At 60.9% G+C, this 14,449-nt stretch overlaps 1 long non-coding RNA gene across 1 annotated transcript in view; it reads left to right on the top strand.

Annotated features, from left to right (window-relative positions):
* Positions 1-1,601: 1,601 nt before the first annotated feature.
* LOC109308705 overlaps positions 1,602-14,449 on the top strand; it is a 16,013-nt gene continuing 3,165 nt past the window's right edge. Inside the window, exons 1-2 of the long non-coding RNA XR_002100688.1 lie at positions 1,602-1,649; positions 8,475-8,477. This is a non-coding gene — a long non-coding RNA (uncharacterized LOC109308705). The remainder of the gene's footprint in view (positions 1,650-8,474; positions 8,478-14,449) is intronic.

Below are 14,449 nucleotides of genomic sequence, written 5' to 3'. Positions count from 1 at the left end.
GGCCGTGTTGGATCAGACCAAGGGGCCTGTCCTGCATGGTGCCCCATTGATCATTTTGGATCAGACCAAGAGGCCTGCCACTGAGGTTGCAAAGGTGCCTCGGAGCAGTGCTGTCCCATAGCCAAGCTCCTTCCTGGGGCACCTGGGCACTGTGGGTGCCCAGCTCATACCTGCAGGCCTGTGGCCCCAGAGCCCTTAGCATGGGGCCCGCTGCAGTGCTGTTAACGAGCCTCATATTTGCAGGACCCTCAGACCCCTTCACTGCTTCCTACCCAGCCCCAGCATTTGCTCAGCTACATCCTGTGGCTGGGAGCTCCCAGGGAAAAAGCTGACACCTCCCCGCGGCACTAGGGCCTTGATGGGCCTGTCAGCCCCAGCTGGGCCAGCATGGCCTGCTACTGGCCTTTGGGGCCAGACTTAGGGGCTGCCCAGGCAGCTGCTCTCCAGCTGTGAGATGCGTGTCACTCCTGAGGCCTGCCTAGCCTGATGGCTGCCCCCTTGTCTTGGCCTCTGGCTTGGTCCAGTCCCGTGCATGGCAAATCCTGCTTCAGGCCCTCTGCCCCCTGCCTCAGCTCCTGAGTCTGGCCTTTGACCCCCCCGCCCTGCACTGAGTGCTGGCTCTGCCCACTCCTCTAGTACCGTGGTGCTACTGCCCAGGTCTGTGACACGAGTGGGGAGCTGGCTGTGTCTGAGGGACCTGGTGCTGACTTCCCCCAGGATGGGGCCATGTGGGGCATTTATACACGTACTCCAGGAGGCAGGGCAGGAGTGCGCTTTAATTAGAGCATCTCCAAGAGCCGCTTTAATTAAAGTGTCCTGAGCATCACGTGTATCAGCATCCCAGTGCTGAAAAACCCGCAGTGGGGGTGCTTTAACTAATGCTCGTTAATGCATGTGTATAGGCACCCATTGTGTCTGGCTAGACAAAGCCTTGGCTGGGATGATGTAGCTGGGGCTGGTCGTACTATCTCCCCAGCTCTGATACCCCACCTCTGGGCTTCGTCCTGGCTCCCTCACACCCGGTGTCTGGGCTCTTGGCTGCCGCTCCAGCTCTTTCTTCTGCAACAGCCCCTCAGAAAGCTGCCTTCCCTGCAAGGCCTTGGCCCAGCTGCTGCCTGACCAGTGCAACCTCTGTTTGCCAGCCCCTTGCTCTGAGGCCTGGGAAGGACACGCTGAGAGCTGAGTTTCTCACACAGCCTGCAGGCTGGGCTAGGGCTGCTCCCCTTCCCGCCTGGCTCGTAGCTCTGGCTTTGGGAGCTCACGGTCCTGGCGTCCCCTTGGGAGGCTCCCTCCCAGCCCTCGGCTCTGTTTTGTTGCTGGTGTTGAACTCTAGCATAGAATCATAAAATCACAGAGAATGAGGCTTGGGAGCGACCTCGGGGGGTTACGTCTCGTCCAAGCCCCTGCTCAAAGCAGGACCAGTCCCAGCTACATCATCCCAGCCAGGGCTTTGTCTAGCTGGGCCTTAAAAACCTCCAAGGATGGAGCTTCCACCACCTCTCTGGGGAGCCTGTTCCAGTGCTTCAGTACTCTCCCCGTGAGAAAATTTTCCTAATATCCAGCCCAAACTTCCCTTGCTGCAACTGGAGCCCATTGCTCCTTGTCCTGTCGTCTGCCCCCACTGAGAACAGTCCAGCTCCAGCCTCTTTGTACCCGTCCCGCAGGGAGTTGAAAGCTGACGGGCATGATGCATGCGGAGGGTTTCGACAGAGCTGACAGGACTCTTTCGTGAGGACCAGAGACCTACTTGCAACCGTCTTTGCATCACCTCCACCCTTCCCCACTCTCACCCAGGTCCTGGCAACCAAAGGGCTCCTTGTGCCCATTGCCAAAGGAGCCCAGATCTTAGGGGGCCACGCTAGGCCCTCTCTCCCATCCTGAGTGTGCTGGGCACCATGCAGGCTGCTTGCAGGGAGCAGCGGCTGTGTAGGGCGTGGGCTGGGGAAGTAGGGTGAAGGGAGCATGGGGCAGCGGGGGCTCTGCTCGGGTGGGGGGAAGTGATGCGGTCTGTGAGGGAAAGGAGCTGTGGCTCGGGGAGCAGGAGGCAGGCTGGGCTCGTCCCTCTGGCGTCTGGGCTCCTGGGGTTTGACCAGTGAACCCAACCCACGACATTGCCCCTCTGTGTCACTGGCAATGGGAAAACTGAGCAATCACCGGCCAGAGCGCTGCAGGGCACAAACTGTCTGGGGCTGCGAGGCCCCGGGGGCAGTGAGTGCAGGGGCAGCTCCGCAGGAAACCCAGCGGCTGGAGCAGACCTCACACAGCCAGGCACCCCCATGCCCATGCTGCAGCTGGCCGGTGGTCACAACTGAGCTCTGCATGCACACGTGCGGGGCACTAGCACCGCACCCACCTGTTCCCCTGGCAGCTGCCTCTGCCTCAGCTGCTACGGCCCTACCAGGCCAGTGCTCCTTCCCTGTGGCAGCAGCGTGCAATGGTTGGAACAGATCCTCCCTGCCGCTGGTGTCAGGGGAAGGGGTGTGAGTGTGGAGAGCTGCCCCGTATCTCCTATATATACTCACTGCTGCAAAATCAGTGGGGAGAGGGGGTGGCTGTGAGCATGTGGGGAGAGCCCGGCAGCAGAGGTGCGTTGGGTCAAGTTCAGACTTGTGACAGTGGGGACCTGACTAGGTGGGGGCTGGCTCTGTGGTGGAGGAGTTGGCTCCAAGGGGCTGGTGTAGGTAGGCAGCCTTGTGTGCTGAGCTTCACACTCAGGTGAAGGAGTCTCTCCTTTCCCTCGGGGCACCCTAGCACACTGGAGGCCTGCACACCTGTCTGTGCATGCAGCTGCACACACAGGGGAGCATAAATGCTCAGGTTCACACTGGGGGATATGCTGCTACACTGCCACAGCCCATCGTGGAGGTGAGACTGGGTTCACCTGGCCAGGCCAGGCCGAGCAGCAGACTGATCCCAGCGTGCGAGGGCTGTGCTGCTGGGGGTTTTAGGGGGGGATGCCAGCCCTGTGCTCTCATCCAGCCTAGCTCTCTCCAGCTTCGATGGCCAGGTGCTGGGACAGGAGCTGAGGAAGGCGCAGGGCTGGGTCCCCTGGGGACTGTGCTAGACTAATCCGCTTAGCTCCAGCAGCTGGAGAGGATGGAAAATGCTGGAGAGCTGCGGGGAGGGCAGCAGCCCGGCCTGAGGCCCCCATGGGTAGGAAAACCTCCTCTGCCCGCCCTTCCTGGTTTGGGGAGGGGATGGGTCCTGGGCCCTTCTGGAGCAAAGCCTTCCTGCCCTGTGGGCCTGGCCTGCTTCGGGGGGACGGGGATGATGCAGGGGCCACAGCTGGAAAAGCAGGGAGATGCCAGACCTGCCCCAGTCTTCCCTGGAGGGCTGAGCCCCGCTCTGCCCAGGTCCCCGTGGAGGAGGCAGCTGGACCTTTGTGCTGGGAGGACAGGGGGAGCTTTGAGACCCTCCATGTCACTCATGAGAGGTTTGGTCACGGGAGCAGGCAGCAGACGGCATCTCAGAGCCACGGCGCCGGGCATCAGCCCTCAGAGAGGGACCCCGGCAGCCTCCACGGCTCATAAGCCCGTTGGTGCCAGGCCTTCACCTGCAGGGAATGGAGCCCTGTGCCCAGCAGGGGGGTCGTGGGGCTGGGCGGGCAGAGGGGCACGGGCTGGGGCTGGGACCAGGCCTTGCTGGAAGAGGTCCAGCGCTGCAGAGACCTGTCGTGCCATCTCGTTCCCACGAGGCCTGGAGCTCAGGGGCAAGGCGGAGGTGGGCACGGCTGGGGGAGCAGGTGCGGCCCCTCCCTGCCCGCTGCGTGCGGCTGCCCGGGGCTCCCATAGCTGCGTGGCGGGGGCAGGTGCCCAGCCGGAGCCTGTTGACTCTGCGGCTCCGGTGTTTGAACTCCATAATGGCTGGGGACGGGAATGTGGAGCTTGCTGTTGACTCACAATATTTACCCTCCGGTGACTCATTTATTTCCCGGCCGTGCTTTGAACAGGTGCCGCAGCTACTGCCCTGGCAGTGCTTTGTTTGCCCAGGGTCCTGCTGCCTGCTCCGGCTGTGTCCTCAGGGGCCCGGGAGCCACCTGGCTCTGGCGCCTGGGCGGCAGGGGGCCGGCGAGCACCATCGTGGGGCCAGTTTGGAGTGAGAGCAATGGGGAGTTGGCTCTGTGGAGTCTGTGCCAGGCCCTGGGCAGCTGGGTCCTGGGTCTGCACTCTCAGGAGCGCTCAGGGCTGTGGCAGGCCCCATGCTGGGCTTCCTATAGCAGCAGCTTTGCTGGCTTCACACGTGCATGGGGTACATGCCCCAGGAGGTGCATCCAGAGAGACACACATGCTTCTGCACATTGCACCTGCGTGTGCAGTGCAGGCCTTAGCATGCATGCAGCATGCCCAGTGTTACATGCACACGCGTGCCTGTACACATTCGTGGGCCACTACCTCATGTACATGTGATGTGTGTGCTCACCCTCATGTTGCATGTGACAGCGGCCAGCAGCATGCTCACCTGGACATCACATGGATAGACACTTCCCCTGTACACGGGCTCACACCCATACACAGACACGCTGGGCTGCTGTGCAAACCCCCCAGGGGCCCTCCCTGAATGCACTCCCTACCTGAATGCACTCAATTATGTAGTGCCAGCCACCTCTTGCAGATGCCCCTGCCCCTCCCAACCCCGATGCCCTCTGTGTGCCCCAGGCAGGGCCTGCTCCTCTCCGAGGCCTGTGCTCCCAGGGCAGGTGTCCATGACTCAGCCCCTGGGTTGAGTTGGCAGCTGGGTGGATGTGGCTCTGGAGTCACTCCTGTGGTGGGGGCTGGACACTCCTTGCCCCTTACCTGGTGAGGGCTGGCCAGTGGAGTGGGGAGGGGTTGGAGGCCACCCCCAGCACCATCCTCCCGCTGTGAGCTAGGGGCTGCGGCCATCACCGTGGAGTCCTCCGGGTCCCCCCATGCACTGCCCGTGCGGGTCCCCAGGGATGCAGGGATGGGGAGGTGGCAGCAGCAGTGCAGTAACCGCTCCCCGGGGATGCGCCGGGCTCTCCAGAGCCATCTGCAAGCGGGGAGGGGACCCCCCATGTGACTCCCTGATGAATTAGGCGCCCATTCAGGCAGGGCCGTGGGAGGCTCTGCCATGCGGGACGTGGTGTTGCGCAGCCCAACGGCTCCAAGCAGGGGACGGGGGCTGTGGAGATGCTGATGTGCACCGAGCTCTCGGGGCCGTGGTCGTGTGCAGGGCCCGCAGCAGAGCGCAGTCCACTGCCGCATGCCTGGCGCTGCGTGCCCAGGACCCCTCAAGGAAGCTTGGCGGGGCAAGGGCTTGGAGATCTCCCGCTGCCCCACCAACACGGACGTGAACGCCGACCCCCGGCGTCTCTGCCGGGCGCTGGGCCCCGTCCCTGGGCCAGCGGGGAAGGGCAGCTTGCCCTGGGCTGGGGGAACACGTGCTGGCATGGAGCTGGGGGGAAGGAGAAGGAAGGCGTGTGGAATTAAGCCCTTAATGAGTCGTCTGTCACCAGCCTGTCAATGATGACGGAGGAGATGAGAGGCCAGGGGCAGGATGCTGGGGAGCCCGGCGTGGGGAGAGGCGGGGGACAGGAGCTGCGACACGGCCACAAGAGCACTGGGGTCCCGGGGGCTTTGGCTTAGATGGGGAGGGGCGGCAGAGCTGGGTGGGCAGGCAGGCCGGTAGACCCCGACCTCACCTGATGGGCAGGCTGCACGGGGACAGACGGGGCCCGATCCCTGCTCCCTTGTGCCCGCACACAGTCCCCCGCGCAGGGCAGGCAGGGCTGGGGCGGGCCGCGCGGTGGGAGCGGCAGTGCTCAGACCCTCCGCTGCCGGATCAGGCCCAGCTCTGTCTGGAGGCTGGGGTCCCAGCTGGGTGGGACGGGCCGGAGCCCGCCTGGGCCCGTCGAGGGAGGCTGCTATTAGCTGCCTGCGCATCGCTGCTCAAACCTGGCGGGGAAACCACAGGCCTCCCCGGCCCCTCTGCTCTTGTCTCTAGCTCCTCTCCTTGCAGCAGCCGAGGGGGAGCCACAGCCCCCAGGGAGCCCCCAGGGCCTGTCAGCACCGGGTCCTGGGAGTGCCTCTGGTAATTCCCCTCCTGATAACCAAGGGCTCGGCTAATCCCCCTCATTAACTCCCCCTAATCCCGAGTGAAAAATGACTTGGTGATGGCCATTTTAGCAGCTCCATGCTTTCAGCGGCCTCTCCCCAGGCCCCTGCCACCTGGGAAGGGACAAGCCCCCACCTCCCTTCCCCGTGCCCCAGGCAGCGGTGCTGAGGGAGCAACGGGGGGGAGCAGGATTTGGCAGGGGCAGACGGACCCTGGGCTGAGCCGGGGGCAGGAGAGAAGACTGCTGCCCCCCGCTACTGCTGGTTTTCCCTGGGATGGGGCCAGTCTGGCTGTCACAAGCTGAGCAGTCTCTGCTTGTGGGTCCATGAAGGCGTTCAAGGGACCGGGCACCGAGATGCGCGGGGGAGGATGCAGGAGCTAAGCACAGCCGTGGGTCCTGCAAGGGACAAAGTGCAGCCCTGGAGACTCTCCCAACCTAGCTGCTGCCAGCCACCAGCTCATCCCAACTGGTCACAGCGCCAGCGCGATGCCAGCATGAAACCTCCCACGAGACCGGGCTCTGCCTGCCCTGTGCAGCCCATGCTCCTCCCAGGCCGTTCCCCGGGGTCCCTGCCCACCATGAGCCCCCTGCCCCCCTAAGCCAGCACCTGTGGTTGGCACCCTGGCCTTGGCCCCTCTCCTGGTCTGGCAGCTGGGGACACATGAGCCTCACTTGAAAGGGCAAGAGACCAAAGGGTGTTAGTGCCACTGGGTCATGGATGTCTACCGCCATGCGGATGGCTCTTCCCAGCCTTGGCGTGGGTGCATCTAACTGCACGGTGGGCCCTTCCCCATCCCTGGCCACCGGCCCTCCCTCAGCCCTGCCCCACCGTTCCTGCCCTAATCCCTGGTGAAGGTGGTGGTGGGGACAGTTTTGGGGGAGGGTGAGGGGCCTTTGAAAGGCAACTGAAAGGGAAAGAAAGTGTGGAGCACTTGGGTCCTCTCTGGTTACTGCGGCCCTGGAAAATAGCAGCCAATTAAAGGTAATTTCCCCCCAGCCCTCATTGTCTGGCAGGCTCTGGGAACGGGACTGGGGGGCAGTGCTCGCCCCGGGGCACGGCAGGTCACTTCTACCCCCTCCCGGGGTCACCGGGGCCCCTTCCCTGGATTCCCAGACAAGTCTCCTGTCTGCCCTTGCCTAGGGGAGGGAGGCTGGGGCTGGGCTGGGGCTCAGGGGAGTCCTGCCTCCCCCAGAGTCCCTGTGGGCTGGTCGCTGGCTGTCCCTGGACCTCAGGTCCCCGTCAGCATGAGGCAGTAGGGCTGAGTGGGGCTGGCTGAGAGACGGAGGGAAACCTCTGCCCTCTTAATGCAGATGCACACCAGAGTCACCCTGAGAGCCCAGCTGCACTCCCCTTCCCTGCTCCGCACGGGCGATGCCTCCCTGGAGCCAGGACTCCTGGCTTCTATTTCTGCATCAGCTACTGATCCACTGCATGGCCTCAAAGTGTCCCTGCCTGGCTCTGGGGTCTCTCCCTGCCCCTCTCCATGCTCAGGGGGGATGTTACTCACTCCTAGAGCCTTCTACAAAGGGCTCAGAGGGGCCTGGGAAGAAGGCAGGAGGGTCAGAAACTGCTCCCTGGCCTGGAGCTGGGTGAGAACAGAAGCCCCATATTGGTGGAGACGAGCGGGAGTATGGGGTTACCCAGTCCCGTCCTCGAAGGCTACTTCAGCAGGGGCCCTGTCCCCCCAGTATGGGCGTCTCATGGTCGTGCGTGTCCTGGCGGCCCGGGTGCTCTTGCGTGGGAGGGCCACGCGGTGCTGATGGGATGCTGTTTGTCAGCCCCAGGCTGGCAGCGCCCCCCGTCCCCTGTGACACAGAGTGAGCAGGAGCAAAATGTTAACGAGCCACTTCCTGGCCACGCAGCTGGGCAGCTCGGGTAGAGGAGGTACGGGTGGGTGCATGGGGCTGGGCGATGCTCAGCTTCTGCGGGACAGCTCACCGCCGCCCAGATGTGCCCACCCCGCTCTCCCCACCTCCCTGGGCCAGCAGCTCTGGGATGCCGTGGCTCAGGGCATCCCACAGAGTGGAGGTGGGGAGCAAACCTGCACCCCACCTCCCCCTTGACCTGGCACTCATTCCTGCCTAGCAGCCTGTGCAAATGTCCCTGCCCCACTCCCCTTCCATCCATCCCCTCCCCCTGCTACACCCGGGGGACTCTTGGCCCATTGATGATTTGTGATGCAGTCTAGACTGGAGTCCAGGGGCAGCCCCCAGCCCACTGCCCCGCTGTAGCTTCCCTGGAGGGCACGGCCCAACTCCCAGCCCCGGGAGTGAGGATGCTAAGAGGCTGAATGCCACCGGGATGACGTCGGCCTCTCCATGTCCATGACACCTCTCCCAAGGGGCTCCGGCTGGAGTGCCGGGATGGCGGGGAGCAGGGCCCTGTCCCTCCAGCTGTCAGCAAGTCGTCCTGTGTCCGTGACACCCCTTATCTGTGTCTCTGCAGAGCCCTCCAAGGGGGCCCTACCCCGAACTCCCCCCACGCCTGCATGGGATGCTGGCCTGCCTTTGCTGATCGCTTGCTGCCTTGGGGACAGAGGCTGGGAGCGTGGCAGCTCCCTCTATGGAGCCGTGGGGCCGGCTGGGCCCGGCAGGGTGGGCTGAGCCTGGCTTTCCCAGAGACAGAGCCACGACAGCTGGTTCCCTCTGCTTAATCCCAGGGGCTGGCGGTGCGACTGATTCAGGGGAAGCGAGAGCTGCTGGGGGGGGCGTTAATTAGCTTGGGCTGGTCTCTGGGCACCAACGGGGCTGGCACTTGCTCTGGGCACCTGTTGAAAGGAACCTGACAGTTTATAGAAGGGATAAAGCACAGACAGGCCTTTGCTTATGTTATGGGGATTTCCTAATGGGCCTGGAGACAGGCTGCGGCTCAGCCGTGGCCCCCCCCAGGGGCTGCTGGGGTTTGCCTGTGGGGTTTGTGGGGCTGGTGGGAGTCCCGGTGGGGGACGGCGTCTGGCTGACGGGTGCCTGCCCTACACGGGCTGCTCCTGGCTGCCAGCCCCATGTGTCTCACCGTGGTCCTGGAGTTGGGGCTCTCATTCAGTCACCACGGGCCTGCTGGGGGGGTGGGATGCTTGGGCCCCAGGGCAGCACAAACCTGCGTGGGTGATAGACATATAAGGGGTATAGCATGGGCTGGGACCTGCTGGAAATCACGCCTTGTACATGCATCCTGGTAGCCCCCTGCAGAGCTCAGGCCCATTTGGACCTGGTGCCATTTGCCCTGGCACAATGGCTGCACACTTTGCTGATTGCTGCATGGGGCTGGGAGGGAACCTGCCCCTTGCTCCTTACACGCCTCTCTCCTACATTTGTCAGGGGGTTTTAAGTCTCCTCCAGAAGCACTGGGTGTTGGCTGCAGCCCAGGCTGGGGATGGGGATTATGCAATGCTCCTGCTGGGACTTAAACCTGAAGGGTCCTGGCTAGAGGGTCTTGCCCTTCTGCTCAGGGTCAGGCCGATGCCACATTTGGGGTCAGGAAGGAATTTTACCCTGTGGCCAGATTGGTACGGACTAGGTGGGGGTTGCCTTCCTCTTTAGCAGGGGGCACAGCCTCTACCTGGGATCTCTTGAGCTTATTTTAACAACCTTGTACAGAAGCGGGGCGTTGACTGCCGTGGTGCCCTGGTTTACCCGTGGCAGTTTCAGGTGTGATATCTTGTGTTGTGTTGGGGTTGACAGTAATTTTACTAAGAGGTTAGGTGATGGACGTGTGCAGGATGGTTTGGATGGGGCTGATCCTACCTTAGGCAGGGGGTTGAACTAGATGACCTCTGGGGTCCCTTCCAGCCTGACTGCTCTACGGTTTCTATGGGCATCACAGAATAGGGACCACTCCCCCCAGGTCCATCTTTGCACCCACTGCTCCCTTTCTCTAGCCAGAGCCTTCCCATTCCCTATCCGTCCTCTCTTTCATCCTCCTGCTAGGGTGGCCCCTGCCAGCATTGGTGCTGGTGGCCGGGGAGGCTCTCTCTCCTGCAGAAGAGCGGGCGGTAATATGGAGCGACAGCTCATGGCTGTTCCTTGCTGCTCCCGCTTTATTTCCTGGCTGGGGGAAGATGGAATTAATTGAATGCACATTTCCCGCAGCACGGGTGGGAGCGCATGGGGCAGGGACTGAGGGGCGCTGGGCACCCGAGCGAAAGGTAATCTGCCGGGTTGGATTTGCAGGTCACCTTTCAGGCTGCATTTCCCTCAGCAACCCATTAAGTGCTACCTTTGACCTGCGCAGCCATTAGTGGCCTTGGAAAGAAGCAGGCAGATGGCTGCAATCAGGCATTCTGGAATCAAATGAGAAAGAGCTGAGTTTGATAACCACCCCCTCCCCAACCTGTCCCCCCGAAAGTGGCCTGCTCTTCCCTGAAACCTAACCAGCAGCCACAGAGGCAGGACGAACAGCCGGCCTGCAAGCCAACCCTGCCAATAAGAAGCTGGGAGAGCCGAGGTGGAGATTACAGCCAGAGGAGTTAGAAGGCTCTAAATTAACTTAATGGCTTTGGAAGACAAACAGATTAGAGAGATAGAGCGATTGAAGGACGGATCAGCTAAATTGGAACCAGAGCGGGGCTGCACAAGGGCGGCGGTAGCTCACCGGGACCTGATCGCTCATCCGCGCTCTGTCCTGCGCATGCCTGGTGCTTGGAGGCTCACCCTGCCAGCCCTTTCCCAGCCCGATGCAAGTGCAGGGTCCCCACTGCGCCTTGAGTTTGGAGAAGAAGGCTGCTGGCAGCCTGTGGGAATATTTTTGCCTACAAAGGAGGTTGAATTTACATAAACTCAACTGCTGTTTCATGGAGAGCACCTGTCAGTGTGTCCAAGGCAGAGAAAACTTTGGCATTTGCCATTCCTCCCCTCTGATTTCCCCCTTGGAGGGACTGGAAGACGATTCAACTCCCATCTGGGTTAATTCTTGCTATGGACTGGGGGTATTTTTCCCTACCCGGGAGCATGGCCTCTACCTGGGATCTCTTGAGCATATATTAACAACCTTTTATAGAAGTAGGATGTGGCCACTGTGGTTCCCCTGCTTTCCCTGTGGCAGGTTCGGGTGTTGCTGTGTTAGGGTTAACAGTAGTTTTCTGAAGAGTTCGATTAGGGTTTGTACAGGGTGGTTTGGATAGGGCTGATCCTGTCTCAGGCAAGGGTTGCAATAGATGACCTTTGGAAGTCCTTTCCAGCCTTGCTACTTTCTCTCTCTAGAAGCAAAGTGCTCTGTCATCTTCCATACAAGGACCAGCCAGCGTCCACACTCTGGCTCTTCCCCTGGCCTCGACTCCCACAGCAGGAGACCTGGCCACTTAGCATCTGTTGTAGGGCCTGGGGCCTTCCTGTCCCCTGGAAGACACTTCCCAACTCTTTCCCAGCCATCATCATCCTGCCTCTTCAAGAAGCTCATGCTCCTGAGAGCTTAATGCAGTCTGAGCCCCAGAATGGGCATCCTTCCTCCTGGGCTTATTGTCAGTTGGGTCTTCTTTCATTTGCTGATGATTACCCAGCCTCCTCGTTTCCATACGCCTTGAGGGAGATGCTGTCAGCCTTGGGTTTGACCCAATTACTTCCCTGAATGAGTGAGTTTTCTTTTAGCGCTAACTGCATGATCTCTAGCAGCTTGTTGGCTTCTCCATCTCTGCCCAGCTTAATAACTGCCCTCCTTGTTGCTAGGCTGATGGTCCATCCAGTTTTTACTGCAGTGGTGGGCACTGCTCTCAGAAAACCTCATCTGAGCCAGCACCTGTGGTTGCCCTGGCAGTCTGCAGTGTGCCTAGCTGGCTGGTGCCTGCAAAGTAATGCCATCCACTGCATTTTTTCCATCTTTTCCCATGAAGCGGGCATTGTCTTAGTTTGTGCAGAAGGCTACACATTCTTCTTACTTGCCTATCATTTCGGGTGGTGGGTGTCGTTCTGCTTCAGCTTCCTTTTTCAGTGGTATTTTCGGTCCTTGGTCATGCCGGAGCACCATCCATCAGCTGCTTTTTGGACTCAGTGACTTCTGCAGCTTGGGAGATTCCCGTTGCCTTGCTAAGGGCTAATGTTGGGCCTCCTGCAAATCTCTTTCTGAGCCTCTTGCTGCAAATTCCAATGGCAAGTTGGTGTATTATGAAGAACTTGGCAGGACCAAAGATTCATGAGATTAACGCTGGAGCCTTGGAGCAGTCACCCACTTGTCCATCATTTCACCTCCTCCTTGTGTTCTCCTTTTCCGAGGCTCCCTCTCGTGCTTGGCCTGGAGTGAGGCACTTCTCAGACTCTTGCGTTGCACATTCATAGTTCTCTTCCTCTGCCTGAGAAAATGGAAACCCCTCAAACACCTTGAGTGCCTTGGGCCCTTCTGCCTAAACTCCTTTTCACTGGCCCCCGTGGCTCGTGGAGCCAGCTGACATGTGGCTTAAACCTCCCCCAGGTACTGCTCAGAGACTTTCAGCTGTGGTGAAGCTCCCAGCTGCTCCGTTCTTCAGTGCGGGCTGTTACTCTATTCCCTTTTTAGCTTCTGTTTGCCACAGGGTGTTCAGGAACCACTCTGAGCCGCTGGTGCCTCCTTCTTCTCTAGCAAAACCCAGGTGACTTCAGCCTGTCTGCAGGCCTCCTGCCTCTGAAGCCAAGGCCAGTGTCTTGTGCACAGTGACTTTGTGTGCACTGAAAGCGCTTGCATTTACCCTGGCTGCCCCACACTGTTTTGTCAGCAGGGGACTGCAAAGGTCTATGGAAACCCCATCCCACTTCTTCAGCAGCCAGAAGAAAAATAGCAGTTTCTCCCCCACAGCAGAACTGTTTGCTGGGGGAACAAGCAGTCTCCAAGGCTGTTCTGGGAAGCCCAGAAGGCACCTGCAGCCAGGATTTAGTTTGGGCCTCATGTGCAGAAGGGTGGCACCTCTAAGCTGCTTTAAAGCAGGCGGGGAGGAGGGAGGCAGCTTTCCCTCAGCTCAGCCTGGCCAATGCCCCCAGCACCCCAGTGGAGCTATGGGGCCCTGGGACCACACGCTAGGGCTAGACGGGTGTCAGAGGAGGCAGAGTGGCACATGGGAGCCAGGGGAAGAATGTCACTAGTCATCAGGGATGGGGGAGCCTGGTCCCACAGCAAGAGGAGGGCCTGAAATGCTTCTGCCCCTCGTGGTGCCCGGGGCTCTGCTGTAGCTGCCGCTGGAGCTTGTGCCAGCTCTTGTCAGAGTCTCTCACACATGCAGCAGGGCATGAGCAGGGTTTCCTTCCAGTGGCCAGGGGTGCTTGGGCAGGGGCAGGGTGACTGCCCATCTGGTCCTTTCCATGTATCCCTTGTGCTGCTGGCCAGAGATAGTGTGTGTGTGTGTGTGTGTGTGTGTGTGTGACCTCAGGGTCTGGAGTGGGTGCAGTGGGAGGGATGCATGGGAGTGCACCCCATGCCCAGCCTTCCCGGGTGGTACCCAGTGCTGGGCCCAGGTGCTGTGGCCAAGTGCCAGCATCCAGCGCTCAGGGCTTGTCTTCGAGAGTCCTGGCAACAGGACTTTTGTCCCCAAGGTCAAACCTGGTCCCAGCTCAGTGCCAGAGTCCTGCTCCATGTACTGGAAGCGTGACACGGTGGCAGCTACGCTGTGACTGTTAACGGGATACCAGGCCCACAGGTTTGGGGGGCAGCTGGCACTGCGTACAGGGTGCTGGTTGCTTTAGTCCAGCCAGAGACAGATTCCTAATGTGTCTGGGGACCAGAGCATGACCTAGAGCCCAGCACAGCTCCGCTCTGCAGAGCTGGGAGCTCCTGTCCCCTGCGAGTCTCTGTGCGCCCTGGGTGAGCACTCCTGCAGGTGAGGGTCCAGGGCAGGCCAGAGCTCTGATCCAGATGTGCAGCCTCCAAGTGCCAGACTGGGGCCCCTGTCAGATGGGCTGGCTGGCCTGTGTCCTCCAGCTGTTGCAGCTGAGGACGTGCCTTGTACAGTGGCCAGAGGGGCGGCGAAGCATCGCCTCTTCAGGTGCTGTGACTGATCCATGTGCAGAGTCACGGCTGGGAAGGAGGGGGATGCGGCTGGGTGCCTGCCAGCCCAGCCAGGCTCCCACCCTCTCTGGCTTCTGCAGGGGTGTGGTGATGGATGGATCTCCACACCCCGACATCACCCCTCCATCTCAGGCCCTAGCAGGGAGTGCTCTGTGGGGGCTGCTGGCCTGGCGTGCAGGCAGGACTCCCGGCTTCTCCCCCTGACTCTGGGCAGGGGAGGGGTTGGTGGCCAGGACTCCTTGGTTTTTTTTCCCAACTCAGTGCATAACGTCAGGGGGGCCCCATGGGGCTCCTGGTGCCTCTGACCTTGCAGGGAAAGCAGGTTTCATAGATTTCATAGACATTAGGGCTGGGAGGGACCTCGGGAGATCATCGAGTCCAGCCCCCTGCCCAAAGGGCAGGAAGTCAGCTGG

This window comes from Crocodylus porosus, unplaced genomic scaffold (genome assembly GCF_001723895.1).
Source record: "Crocodylus porosus isolate Cpor-Errol unplaced genomic scaffold, CroPor_comp1, whole genome shotgun sequence".
Classification (NCBI taxonomy): Eukaryota; Metazoa; Chordata; order Crocodylia; family Crocodylidae; genus Crocodylus; species Crocodylus porosus.
This window is presented reverse-complemented; position numbering and strand designations above follow the sequence as displayed.